General features: G+C 39.3%; 1 non-coding gene across 1 annotated transcript; it reads left to right on the top strand.

The window, feature by feature from the left end:
* Positions 1-8,344: 8,344 nt before the first annotated feature.
* LOC131238291 (small nucleolar RNA R71) lies at positions 8,345-8,451 on the top strand. Its single transcript, XR_009167695.1, has one exon. It is a non-coding gene; the product is annotated as a small nucleolar RNA R71 (small nucleolar RNA).
* Positions 8,452-15,200: the final 6,749 nt, after the last annotated feature.

Genomic DNA, 15,200 nt, shown 5'->3' with positions numbered 1-15,200 from the left:
AAATTCCTTTCTATTATTTTGGTTTCTTTCAAGATTTGCCAGAAAAATCTTGTTATATTGGTTATCTGAGGAAAGCCAGGAAAACTCAGAAGTGGGGTTTTTTTAATTGTGTAAGCTCACATACAAAGATACAATTGTAAGGGTTTTGGGTGAACCTGGGAAAACCTATTTTTAGTGAACGCTAATATCCCCTGTGTGAGGATATTAGGAGTGGAGTAGCTTTTTGTGTGGCTGTTGTTTAACAGTTGGTGAACACACAAGCGAACCACTATAAACCCTTGTGTTTGATTGATTTATTCTTCTAATTTTTTTTATTCTTTTGTGGGATGTATGTATGGTGGTGAATGTTGTAATTATTTAATTCAAGCTTTGTGTGAATGTTGTAATAGCTTAGAATTTATTTTCTGCTATTCCTTTATCAGCTTGATTTTCAATTTCATTTGAAAGTTGTTCCAGCAAGGTTGCCCTGCCATTTTTATGGTGTATGGCTGTCCCTAGAACAATACATTTTTAATTACAAGTTATTTCAATTCAGTTTATATTTATTATTGTATTCCTCTTCGGTTTGAGACTTGATACAAAGATCTTTCTAGGAATAAGGTTGTCCTACCATAAACTCTGTTTTTGGTGTAAGGTTGTCCTTAGAACAACGTTTGTATCAACCTCTTAAGATCTGAATTTTAAGGTTATTTTAATTTACTGCATTGTGATTTACTTTGGCTATCATATTCATTTTAATTCCGCTGTTATAAGTTTTAATTTGGCACTGTCCTATTCACCCCCCCTCTAGGACATATAGCTTGGCCTTTTCAAAATCGTTAAGCGAACTCCCGCTCCACTCGGAAATCATAATGAACTCTGCAAAATGGGAATCAACATACAGACATATACTTCACCCAGAAATCATATCGTACATGAACTCCGCAAGATGGCTAGAAAATCAATAAGCGAACTCCTGCTCCACCCGAAAATCACAGTACGGCTAAACACTGCAAGATGAAAAGAATCGATATACAAACTCTAGACCACCTAAAAATCATATTGTATGTGAACACCCCAAGATGGCCAGAAAATCGATAAGCGAACTCTCGCTCTACTTGGAAATCACGATACGACTAAACACCGCAAGATGGCTAGAAAACAAGAAGATATGTGAATATAACCAATAAGCCACACAGGGGCACCAATAATCCATCAAAGCTACAAGGGCAAATATGTAGTTCAACCTATGTAAGGCAAATGTGCGATCCAAGCCGTGTAAGGCAAATAGGACCGTAAGATGGTGGGTCCCCAACAAGTTCCATTCAATCCATCAAATAATCACAAGTAGAAAACATCCAAATTAATTAGCAGGTGGTCATATGGAAATGACATGTGAACATCAATCATTTATGCTTGCTAAAAATTAAAGAGACATGCCCATAATCTAACGCAGGAATCAATTGCGTAACATATTAACATATTTGCATAGTAAGATAAGTAACTCAATCAAGTAACTTAGGATATACTAAATGGGAAGGATTAAGGCATCATCTATTATTAATGAATTTAAGTGGGAAGCTCAAAGGGTGAGTCCTCACCTCGATTAAACAACCTAGTGGTGTGGCCCGCTAGATGCCACCAGATAGAGTCAAATCTGATCAATACATACACTGCCTTGACCCAAAATGCTCTAACTTGGAGTAAATCTGATATGAACATACTCTAATCAAATAACTTCAGGTAAGAGCTAGAGAATCTAAATTTCTCGATTTAATAATATTAATTTCAATTAATTCCAAAATGGGAGTAAGTTTTAACTCAATATCACGAAGATCGAATTACCTTAAGTCAAGTGATTCGAGTTGATTCAACCGATCAACTTAGGTGCGCAATGCCCCCTATTTGGTGAGAAAATCGAGCTCCATAACCTAGTTGTTGCGCAATAGACTGGATTGACCCAAAAGAGCAGCTCCAACTGAAGCTAGCTCAGTGTGAACTGAGTCAACCTGACAATAAACGGGGTGGATCTGGCTTTAAGCCAATTTGGCCACCAAGTGGCTATCACCGCACTTCCTCTTTCTTTTTCTCCTTTTTCGCTTTTCTTCCCACTGCATCCATGACCAGACCCACCTTGAACTCGACCTTAAACTGGGTCAAGATAGCTACAACGTGAGGACGTAACCCGACAGCAAGTTGACTTGCGACTCTGAGTTGATCTTCTTCTCCTTCTTCTTGCTTTGTCCCTCTCCTTCTTTAAGGCTTCTTCCTGGCCAAACAAGGCCTCGACTCGACCAAAAACTGAGTTGTGCTTGACTCGGCGATGAGATGGACGCGTTCCAGCAGAGTTTTAGTGCTGCACGACGACTGCAACAACATGAGTCTAGTCATGGCTGCCACTCTTCTCTTCTATTCCCTCTCTTCTTCCTCTCACTCTCTCAACCAGAGAAACCCTCAGATAATGAGGGCCCGCAATATCTTACCCGGATCGAGTCTAACTCGGTTTGGCACCATGAATAACAAAAGCAGACGAGCCCTACACTGATTTTGTTGGGTTTCTGGCTGCAACACCCGACCTACCGCCTCCACGTTTGATTATCATGGATTTAGAACCAGCCTCGAGCTTTGTCTCATTGATGCAATGGATCATAAACCCGGCCTCAACCCGTGCTTGCTCAGTCTGTTTTCTGACAAGGAAGATGACCGACTGGAATGGCAGTCTCCCAATGGAGGCTCCTTTCTTCGAAATGATGATGCTAGAGCATCTAGTTCTTCCACACGACACTTGTGGGACAGAAAATGAAGCTCCAGCAGCGTTTTCGCGGTAGGTTCGAGCCTTGAAAGGAGTAGTCGAGTTTTAATCGAAAGGTCAAGAGCAACGGATAAAACCAACTATTGCTCAAACCTTTCTTATTTTACGCGTGCCCTAAACTCTCCTAGGTTCTTTAGATTGAGGTTAGACAACCTGAATTCATTCTGTGGCAGGGATGCAGATGAAAACAGTTGGCGCAACAAAACTGGCCGCGATTTAGTCTTTGGCGTTGATTTTCCACTGAAAACCCTAATCTACGTGAACAATAGTGGGTGGCTGAGATGTGTCTAAACGGAGGGCTAGGATTGGAGGATTTGTCCTCACGTAGATCACTAGCCTAGCAACAGTAAGGCAGTTTTGATTTTTAGAAATATGGTTGCACGTAGCCCTCTTGCACCTACGTTTGTGTGCACGCACGTGTGGGACATCCTGCTTTTTACACCCGGTTCAGAATGACCCACCCAACATGATGGACAGTTTGGATAATTTAAGTGGCTAATCATGGTGGGCCATAACACGTCCCAAACGGATGTTGTCCGTCTGTTAGGGCATGGGCAGGAAAACAAAAGAGAGAAATCCTCTCTTTTTAAGGAGATGTCGGGTCAACATGCATTGACCGGGCTCCCCAGACCAGTGCACCTCGCTTGCATGCATTCCATGTGCACATCCACTCTCGTGTGGGGTCCATAATGGTGTGTGATCCAATCCTCTCCGCTCATCTATTTTGTCGGCTAGTATTATGGCCCAATCCAAAGAATGAAGCAGATTCAGGACTTAAGTGGGCCATATCATCTAAATTATGGCCATTAAGTGCCAACCATCGTCGATTTGCGATGATCTGTGGTCCACTCCTGTGATCAGAACCGTTCATCTAACTAGTGAGCAACCCAGGGCCACTATTTATTTTTAATGTAACGTCTCAGAAAAATCCATACAAAGGTCGGAGTACCACCTCAGGAAAAAATCCCTAAGGACCATAGCCTTCCGTAATTTAGACGAAAATTAATTAAATATAGAATAAATTAATCAGTGGATTTACCTCGAACCACCATTCACGCAAATGGTAAGACCCAAAACCACCAATACCACTAACTCAATACTACTTTAAAACCTAGGAAGAATCCTAAAATCTTGTTACTCTCGGGAGCACATTGAAACTTCGTATTGGACCTAGACAGCACGTCGAAAGTCCGATGACCGTGAAACTATAGGGTTATGTCCGTCCTACTGGGCTTGACAACGTTCCCGGAATCGAGCCTAGATACTATCCAGAAATGCACAACTTGAGCCCTGAGTAAAGTGTGTGAGAAATGCGAATATCTTTAGAAAATGTATTGAAACTTAAGTAAATTGGGTCGTTTGTTTAAGCGTAAAATTGAGGATTTTGAACCGTCAGTTTCTGACCAAACTTCACCCAGGGAAAAAAAATTTCCCTGCTTATATCCATATACTTGCGACCCCGATCGAGCAAGTTTGACCGTTGATCTGATAGAGGTCCTCCACGGTCGATCGGCCTATTCAATCGCACCAAAATCACATCCTGGCATAGATCCATTGTCAAGGAACTTACTATATGACATAGGTGAGTAATGGGCCTTCCTACGAGCCTGGTTTGTCAAAAATAGGCACTCTTTAGTTATAAACCAAGTATACCATGGCCCTGGGGCCATTTGCATCAGTTCTTAGCCTATATAAAGCCCTTAAACTACCCCATTCCCATTTCATACGAATTTCTCTAACCCTAGGAGAGAGAAGAGAAAAAAGAAGAGAAAAGAGTGAGGAGAGAAGAGAGAGTTTGGGAGATCATTGGTGGGATTCCTTCCCACAACTCCACGCGCTGAATCGCCTTCTTGTTACGCTACACGATCCATCTTAGCTATGATTTGGGTAAAAAATCCTAACCCTAATCTTGATTTAGGGATCCAAATAGAATAATTGACGAAATAGCTAACCTATTTCATTGCCTAGGTGCTCGATGTTTCGTTTTCAGGAATGTAGTGTTTGAACCGCGTCTGAATCAAGTATTTTGACGAAAGGTGCAGACTATAAACGTTTAGGTTATGGTTTTCAATGCTTTCAATGTCAGCTAATGGTTTATGTCTGACTTGATTGCTGCCATATTATTTTAGACACGATGTATTCGATATATTATGCATGTGTGAACTATGTTGAATACAAGATGCATCCTATGTGTTTGTTGAAATGTCTGAATGAACATAGTGATTTGTGCTTGCCATGACTGTTAATCTAGGATAGACATTTGTCGTATGCCTGATGATCTCTATGTATAAGGACTTGCTAAAATATATGTCGTAACTAATCTAGTCTATGTATTTGGTGAAGTGTAACTTAATTGTTTGATAAAATGTTTGAATAAGAAAATGTTGATGATTTGTACTTATTAAGTGTATTAAGATAGGATTCCCAATTACCTTAATCATCTATATAGTTTCTTTCATGTAATCATATTTGTCGCTACGCAATTTATGGATAAAATGCAAGTGCTTGGTGACATGCTCAATATGTTTGATGAAATGTTCAAATGAGGTATTTATTTGGATTGTTTGCTAAATGCTGATATGATTATCACATATTTCTGTCTATTGCATTTGAGTAAGATTGGGGAAACCACGTGGCCTAATAAATCGGTAACAATCCATGTATAGGTGGCTAAATTAGTCTCGCCACCTTGGGTAATTTGACGAATCCGGGTTGCATGATGATTGTCGACAGTGGTTAGGCCACAAGGGGTGCTTATGCACTCCATGTAGATCAAGTGTACGTGTGCTCGTACCAATCGTGCTTGCCAAACAAATCGATTGGCCTATTGTGTGTTTACCTTATATGGACATCATTGCTTGAATTTAAGGTACCACTTACCAATGTAAAAGCCCGTTTCAACTACGGTACCACGATCCGCTAAGACTCATGAGCTAGGTATGGTGGTATGAGACACCGTGGTCGAGCTGTCGATTTACGCTGGGGTGACGAGCCTCCCCGTAGTGACCAGTGAGCAACCCAAATTCGTGAGCCAAGCATGGTGTTATGGGATACCGTGTTCGAACTGTTGGCCTACGTTGAGGTGACGAGCCTCCCCGTAGTGACTGCGAGTATAAACTTTTGAATTTGCCTATCAACTTGCCTATCGTATATGATTAACTAGGATTGACGACCCTAGATGGATCCTTCAGTTTGGGTTAATGATATAAAGGGAGGTACCTTAGCTTCCCGAACCTGCTGTATGAATAAGCTTAATTAAGTACTTGGCTAACACGACCATTCACCGCATTGCATGTGCTTTAGCGAGGAAGTTGTACTTTAGGGAGTTTGTCATGCACGAAATTGGTTGTCGGAGTCGCTTGTGAGGGAGCTTATTGAGTGCATGCATCATTACTGCATATCATTCCTGCATTAACAAGAGTAACTAGGAAGTGATTGTTATACTGCTTTATCATTACTGCTTGATTGACTTGATAACGTCTTAACCTTTGTCTTATAGTACCACTGAGTTGATCACTCACTCCCACTCTAGGACGGTGTTCTAAAACACAAACCAGACTCTGTTATAGATGCAGGTGATGATGAAGTCTATGCGGCTGGGTTGGACTTCATAGAAGAGGAGGAATTCTCCTATGTTCAGCTATCAGGTGGGTCTACGTAGACCTTATTCTGATTCGATGGGATTACAGGGGCATATAGATTAGTTGGACACTTACATTTTGATATTTTGTCTATTTTAAAACAATACATGTACTTATTCAGCCCGACTACATAATCATACTGTGGAGGTTGTAAAACACTTACCTGTTCAGATATATATATGTCTTAGTCTTTTGCTTGCTCAATTTAATTATATCTGGAGTATGATATGTTGTTTTAGTATAATCCTTAATATGGACAACATTTAAACATCATTATCTATTTTTCATAAGTGATGTGCTAGATCTCGAGAGTTGAGCTTTGCTTGACCCTCGAAATCCGGGGTGTTACATTTAAACTGATGTTATTTAACCAGATGGGTCACGCAACGTTCATTTTTGGCTTCAAAATATAATTTCCATCCATCCGACAATCTGATGGATTTTAAACCTAACAATTAGTGATCCTTGGAGTTTGATATTGATAGTAGACAGTCTAATCTGTCTATTGAGGTGATTTATAAGGATGGATCGCCCAAATATTGGTTGTAAGCCTAAGGAATGGTGAATCTAGTGACTTAAGTCTTTAAACTGATTGTCCACAGCTTAATCAATCTAACAGGACGTCGTTTGATGTTTTATCCCAATTAGGTTCCTAGAATTAAGCCTCATGAGATTCAATGTGGTTCTCTAGGTGATGTGATGGTCCATCTTGAAAGATGATGGCTATATGGCTCAATCTTCAGGTGAAGATTACCATTAACAGTTGGATTCAAATTCGAGTAAGGATAAGCGTTTAGTTAAACTAGGTTTGCATTCATCCTAAATTAGGTCCTTATGGTAAACGCCCAAGTACTGAAAAGTATGAGGTGTTACAGATGCTGATTTTCACCTGTTTTGGCACCTCTAAGATATCCTGATTATTTGGTAGAGGTTTTGGTGAGATCAACCTTTGTGGAAACAGAGTAATCGGTTTGTATTATTTTTCCACTTCTTTCTCATGTGTAGCATTGCTAGGTCCATCATCTCTCTCAGATTCTTCCAAGTCCTTAGGCTTCTCAGCCCTCATTAGGATGTTTTTGTCAATTATTTTTTCTACTTCTAAGAGTGGTGATGGACTTTACTTATTCCACATGCTAATTCGATGAGCTTGGGTCACTTATTTCAGACTATAGTTTTGGGTTAGGTAGAGGTTGGGTTAGAAGAGTCTCTTTCTGACTCTATTCTTTGAATGGATGATGCAAACACTCCCAAGGATGTTTTAATATCCTGAAATGCTTGTAACATATTTTGATTGAAATACTCTTGATTATGGATAAATTTTTGAACCGTGTTCTCTTGGGGTCTTTTCTGATTTAACAATGGATTGAAGATTGAAGGAAGAGCCCCTTGAGGATTGCTTTCTGTATTAGCCGTTTGTCCATTCCTTAAATTGAAATTCAGGTGGTTCTGCCAACTAGAGTTACACGTGTTTGAGATGGGAGCGTTGAATGGTCTTTGATAATTGTTCACGGCATTGGATTTAACATGTAACAACTCTTGAAATGCGGGAAGTAGAGGACACTCATACATCAAGTGTATGTTACTAGCGCATATACCACAAACAACTTCAATGGTCTTGTTGGATTTGACTGTTTCTACTCTTTTCAGTTCCATGGCCTCCACCTTTCTCGTAAGGTTAGCCCCCTTGGCATTAACATCGTCTTCCTCCCTTCTCCTTGGACTAAGTCGATTCGGGGCTAGTGGGCTTGATGACGTATCCCATGAATGCGTGTTTTTAGCAAGTATACTAAAATAGTTCCACACGTCATCAAGATCTTTGTTCATAAATTCCCCACTACACATTATCTCTACGAATTGGTGCATGGGCGAATTTAGTCAATCATAGAAAAAGCTTATGACCCATCAAATTTTGTAGCCATGATGTGGGCAAGTATTTAGAAGATCCTTGAATCTTTCCCAACATTGGAAGAATGTTTCTTCCTCTTTCTGTGAAAAATTCATTATTGCCCTCCTAAGGGTATTGGTTTTATGAACTGGGGGGAACTTTTTAAGGAACTCCCGGTTCATCTTAACATGTGTTGTCTGACACATTGTGGAAGTGTAGGGTTGTTATAATCTCATCAAATTCTTTGAGATGTATATATGAACTTTCAAAATTGAGTTCATGAAACTTTAGGAGTATTTGGATCACTCTCAGCTTGAAATCCATGTTTCCTGCATTATATGGAAAGACCATGCAGGAAAGTGTACTCACCCTCGATGGTTGCAAATAGTCACGTAACATTTTAGGTGGAGGAACATTGTGTACATCATTTTTGTCTTATTGCTCCTCAGTAGGATGATGGGGTTGATTCTCACCCATATTCTCTGCTAACTCATAGGACCTTAGGTGTTGTCTAATCTGGTGATAGATAGACAAACCTTCAATTAATCCTCATTTAGTTACGAGACGTAGAGTGTTATCACGAACCCACTTGGGCATGAAACACTCTCAAACCTAATTCTAAACTAAACCTACTTCTAATAAAATAAAAATTATAGAAAATATAAGAAATTAGAAATACTAGAGTAAGAGGGTTAGAAGGAAAGTACCCAATTGACGAGTCTAAGTTAGGTTCTGCAAAGTAAAAGAAATAATATTAGTATTTAAGAATTCAGAAAACCCTAATCTAGAAACACAATGAGAAACTATCTCTAATCCTACACTAATTCTAATACTAATGTATTTCAGAAAAATACAGTCTCTGGCAATGACGTCAACAGCTTATTCGAGACAACCCCAAGTGCGGGGCTGTGATATAGTAATAACTCGGTGAGACCGAGGTCGTACCCACAAAGACTTACAATTGTGCGATTTCTGGATTACTTTAGAACTAGAACTAGAACGAAACTAACTAATGGAATTTGTTTTAAGGAGTAATTGTGAGATAAACTATTAAGGATTAAAAAAAAAACACTAGAGCACCGAGGATCCACTTATAACTATATCTTAATGTTAATTTACTTGATTCAATCATATAACTTAATCGGATCGAAGTCCTATCCTTTCTAGCCGGATAATGGAGCAGTTAAATCATCATTCTTATATAAAAATAGATTTGAACTTCAATTGAATTGATTCCACATTAAGCACCAAAGTATTGATCGCAAGGAATTCAAAGCATACATCATGCCCATAGTCTATGATAGGTCAATGGATTTTACAGATCAATCCCTTGTAAAATAGATAAGAATCTATTCTTAGTTTTCCTAAGCATCCAATGTGCCCAAAGTCAATAATGGATCAAAGTGAACTAGAAATATATCATTATTCAAACCAAATATTAATGAATTCTTCAACAATTAAATCAAATACTTGAATCAAAGTAAACTAATCATTAAAAAGAACTACAAGCTTCACCTCTTAGCCCTAGCTAAGAGATTAGCCAATAAAAATATGATTGAACTAAAATTCAAAAAGAAAATACAAAAATTAACTAGAATTGAATGATTGGAGAAGGACTCATCGAAGGCTTCACAACTTATTGCTCTATCCCATTTACCCTAATTCATCATTTACAAAGCCTAAAACATCCATTTAAATAGGAAAAATCCACGCAGACTTGAAACCGACTACAATTTACGCACTTTAGTTACGCTTCAGTTACAACCGACTGTATTATTTGGTCACACCAAATTAACTCTCAATTACAGTTGGATTTCCTTGATTTGCATCCGAAGTCTTTGTTTTCCTTAGGTCGCATCGAACACACCTTCAGTGGCATCGAACCTAGCTTCGATCGGATTGAATGTTGAGCTGAATTAACTTTAGGAATCACGATTTTTTACTGGATTGTTTTGTGCACTTTTGGTCAGATCGAAACAACCTTCAGTGGGATCGAACAGTCTGTTTATTCTCTTGTCGCACTTATTTTCCTTGGATCTTTAGTACTTGAATTCTTCATTAAACACCTTAAAATCTCCAAATCTTCTTGTGGTCATTCTTTGAGCATTTCTCTTTACTTATTCTTTTCACCTTACTCTCCAAATCACCTCGCATAGAAAAACATAAGTAATTGGATCGATTAAGTGCATATGTGCTTATAAAACCAATGCATAACAAGAGGAAAATATAAAATATTTCAAACTCAACAAGTGGTGGCCCATGGCCACCAGAATGAGAACACCCATTAACGATAACAAGTAGATCTCCATGATCATTTACTCGTCAAATCCGAGTATCTCTAGATACATTATCTTGTATCTGTATGCCAACTTTTCCCAACTCATTTGCACCAAGAAACAAGTCGAAGTTAGATTAAGGGCTGGCATGATCTCCCCATCGTGGCCTTATTAGGCCGTCCTAGTGCAACGGATAGTGGAAGGAACCTTGCCGGATATGAGAGTGGAAATAGAAATGTTATTGTCTCCTGTTTAAAGGAAGAATATGATATCATCACCTTTACTCAAGGCACTCCATTTGCCCTCAAGAGGGATAAGGGCAATAACAAGGACAAAGGTGAAACCCATATTACCCTAGTTAGGGTTGGCAGATGGAAATGGCCTAGGAGCTTAAGTGGTTCACCTCGATAGACTAAACTTATAACAAAATGCTAACCATGCTATTCCAGGCAAAACTACTCGCCCTACTACAACCTAGTCCCTCATCGAACCCCCTGCCACTAAACTATAATGAAAATGAGTATTGTGCATGCCACCAATCCCGAGGCCACACAATGGACCGTTGTTTCACCCTAAAGTATGCGGTCCAAAATCTAATCAATGACCAAAGAATTGTGATTTCATCTCCCACTACTGCTGCCATCAGTAACATACTCTAGAATCCCCTGTCACAGTATTAAGCGATTCCTAGCACAAGCACCCATATCACCAATATCATCCATGGAGAATCGTTTTCATATCCAACCCAATCTATTTATGCAATCACAACCAGCCTAACACTAATGCCCCATATTCTGTAAGGTGCATCTCCAGCCAGTCCAATCTTTGAGCCCCTACATCTACAAGGGCCACCCCAACCAATACAATCTCTACATTTTTAAATCTGCAAGGGGCATCACCATCTAATCTAATCTCTGCACCCCTAAATCTAAATGGCATGTCCAAACATTCCAATCTCTACACCCTTAAATATGAAGGGGCATCTCCAGTAAGTCCAATCTCCGTGCCTCTAAGTCTGCAAGGGACACCCCAACTAGTCTAGTATTTGCATCCTCGGCCTTACAAGGGGCACCACCTATGTATCTGTTCCCTACTCTAGCTGTCATGCTTTAAGGAAAAGCCTATTCCCTAGCCAGCATGCCACATGCCTTGACAAAATTAAGGCCCATCTTCAATCATGCAACCACAGGGAGGAGTCTCTACTCCTCAAGGGGGTCCGCTTAGTTTCACTTAATCTTTGGTCCTCCAAGTGAAGAGTTTAATTAGTAACTCCACTCCCTCAGCCTCTATTCTTATGATCCTAAGCTTTCAATGCCTTAATCCCACTGGTTCCCCAAGGATAGGTGGTTCTTGCCTTTAAAAACTCTAAGAGAAAGGTGGAGGGAGAAATTGATATTAAGATTCTGATCGGTCCCAAAGCATCAACCATCACTTTTTAGGTCTTAGATATCTCAGCTTCATTTTGTCTCATTCTTAATTAGTATTAGCTTCATAGAGTTAGGGCCATCTCTTTGACCCCTCACTAAAGGGTCAAGTACATATTTAGAGATGTGTTGCTCATCATTCTGGCTGACTCTGAATAAATCTTCCTTGTAGAAGTGTACAACCTTCAAGAGCCTATCATCCTAATCATAGACATACAACACTTTGAAGACGACACCCTATACTACAATCTTGAATTTAAGAGTGCTAATTACATTCCTCTTACACGTCCCATCGAAACAAACTACATCTTCCCTCCAGTCGAGCACTAAATTTGTTACTATCAGCTCTAATATAAAGACTTAGCCCAAGTCTTTAAGGTTCAAGAGAATACAAGTTGGAGAGGACTAGGATGTGATCCTCCTATGTGTGAGAAACGAAAATGAAAGGTACCATAAGAGGATGGCATGGTAAAGGGGACAACAGTCCTTTCATCTACACACCAATCAAATTCATTCGAGAAGGGATCATCTATTCGAATTGTAGGCCAGGCTCCACCCTAAAGTATCAAATGACCGAACTGACCTGACTAAAAAGGACTTGGGCAAGGAGTAAGAATTACCCCTTATTAATTGGACCACAAGCCTGGTCTTACCAAAGTCAGATGAACTCGGGGAGTTACAATGCATTGGGGATGAGTCGAGAGTGTTAGTGCACTAGTTTGTGCATCTTGTTTATCAATCACGTGAGTCCTTGTGTCATATAGTCGGTTGAACTTTTAGAAGCTGAAGATCGAAGATACAAGAGTACAAGAGCATTAAGGAGAAAAGAACATGTAAGTGAGGTGCTTTGGTGACCCTAACCCTTGACCCAAAATAATCCTTGAACTTCTAGATGATCTTGTCTTAATAGTAGAGCTGTACACGAGTCAAACCAAGTCTAGCTTGGCACAACTCAACTCGGGTCGACCACTAGCTGACCCCAGCTTGAACTCGGCTCGGCTCAGTCCTCGAGCCCGATTGGCTAGCTCGGCTCAGTTCGGTCAACAGCTTGGTCCAGTTCGAGCCGAGTTCGAGCCTTTGCGGCATTTTCTCAAACACATGGAGTGCACTTGCAATTTCTCATAGTATGCAAAACAACAGTAACAGTTTACAAGTATTTCATCAAACACTCAATAGACAACATCAAAATCAAGATACAATGGTAGTTTTATCATGTAATGTTTCTTATTTTTGGTAGTGATTTGTTTCATATCCATACCTTCCTTGCACCAGCCGATCCTGCGGAGAATGTATGCACCCAAAATAACACTTCCTTGAGTCATTTCATCAGACACTTAGTGTTCACAACCCCAAGTGTAGGGTTGCGATGTAGTAATAATCTCAGTGAGACCGAGGTCGAATTCATAGTGACTAAACTTATATGTATTCTGAAAAGAACTAAAACTAGAAGAAGAAGAAGATTTAAATATGAATTCTGGAATAATTGAAAGTGATTATGAATAAGGTTGATTAGAACTTGTGAATTCAAAGGTGGGAACTAGGGTGCCAAGGATCCACTTGTAGCTATCAAGATGCTACCTTACTTGATTCAAGAGATACAATTGCAATCAAAGTCCTATCTTATCCAGTTGAAAGAAGAGATGATTAAATCTCTGAACTTCTCATTGATCTAGCCTCAATGGAGGAGAATTGTGAAGATTGGAAGGGATTCCATCACCCTACGATGCCCAGGATATAATGGTGAACAATACCAATCTCACGATCTCTAATAGAAAAAAAGATATTCAAAGCTATTGCAGTGTCTATTGTAAATTGAGTCACAACAAACCATAGAAAACTAAAAATATTCCTTAAAATCAACTAAAAATCAATGAAGTTCAATATAAACAAGAATCAAAGCAAAGTAAACATTCCAATCACACTGTAAGCTTCACTTCTTATCCCTAGCTAAGAGGTTTAGTTAACCATAGACATGATTAAACTAAAATCTCTTAAACAAAACATGAAAACAAACTAAGGAAGAAGGAAAAAAAATTTTAGTGGTTGCTCTCCACCCTTTTACTCCACTCCTTAAACCCTAGATGATATCTAGGAACGTCCTAGGGACTCCTATTTATAGTTGTGAAACTCCATCTTATGCACTGACTTCGAATTTTTGCAATCTGATCGTGAAATCACCTTAACTTACACAGCCACGTTACTCATCGGTCGGACCTATTTCGAGACTGAGCTCGGACAAGATTCTATTTCATTAGTTACTCGATTTCAGATGGACTGAGCATGGGTTTAGTCGGATCAAACTTAAGTTATTGGTCGGACCAAATTAATCTTCGGTCGAACCGAATTAACTTCAAAATTCATCGTTCTTCGCTGGAGCTTTTTGTGCACTTTCAGTTGCACCGGATCCACCTTTTGGTCGAACCGAACTGGGTTTTGGTTAGAACAAATTATCTATCGATCGAACTGAAATAGCTTTTGAATTTTATCCTAGCTGCTCAACTGTTTTGTGCAATTTTGGTCGGACCGAACTTGGGTTCGGTTAGACCGAAACTATCTGTTTTCTGCTGTAGATTTTGAAGTCTTTTAAATCATTTCTTCATCCTTTGTACTTGGTTTCCTTGGATCTTTGGTATGTGAATTCTTCGTTCTTGGTCTTTTAAGATCCATCCTTTTCCTTGGTGATTCTTGAGCATCAAATCCATGTTTTTAGCATTCTTTTCAATCCAAGATCTTAGATTCACCTTGTAACACAAACATGTATAAAATATACCATTAAGCATTATCATGTTCCTAAAACCAAGATATAAATAGGGAAGAATATGCAATATTTGACACTTAACACTTGGTGAGCAACATCAATATCAAAATAATCAAGTCATTGAATTGGTTCGATCCGAGTTCGATTCGAGCTCGGACAAGCTCGCACTCAACTTGAAATTTTTTCGAGCTCCAAAATCAGGTTGACTCAGCTCGAGCTCAATTTTGAACCGAGATGAATTAAGCTTTTTGGAGTCGAGTCGTGCGAGTTAACCGAGCTAACTCAGTTCATGTATAGCTCTACTTAATATGTAAACCTTGTTGATCATCCCTTAGCATTAGGAACCTAATTGGAACATGATAAGTAAGACTATAAGAGGTGCAGAGCTATTGTGAAAATACACATCCAAAATAACAAATTTTGTG

This window comes from Magnolia sinica, chromosome 2 (assembly GCF_029962835.1).
Source record: "Magnolia sinica isolate HGM2019 chromosome 2, MsV1, whole genome shotgun sequence".
Lineage (NCBI taxonomy): Eukaryota > Viridiplantae > Streptophyta > Magnoliopsida > Magnoliales > Magnoliaceae > Magnolia > Magnolia sinica.
The sequence above is the reverse complement of the archived record's forward strand: the minus strand, read 5'-3'. Positions and strand labels throughout refer to the sequence as shown.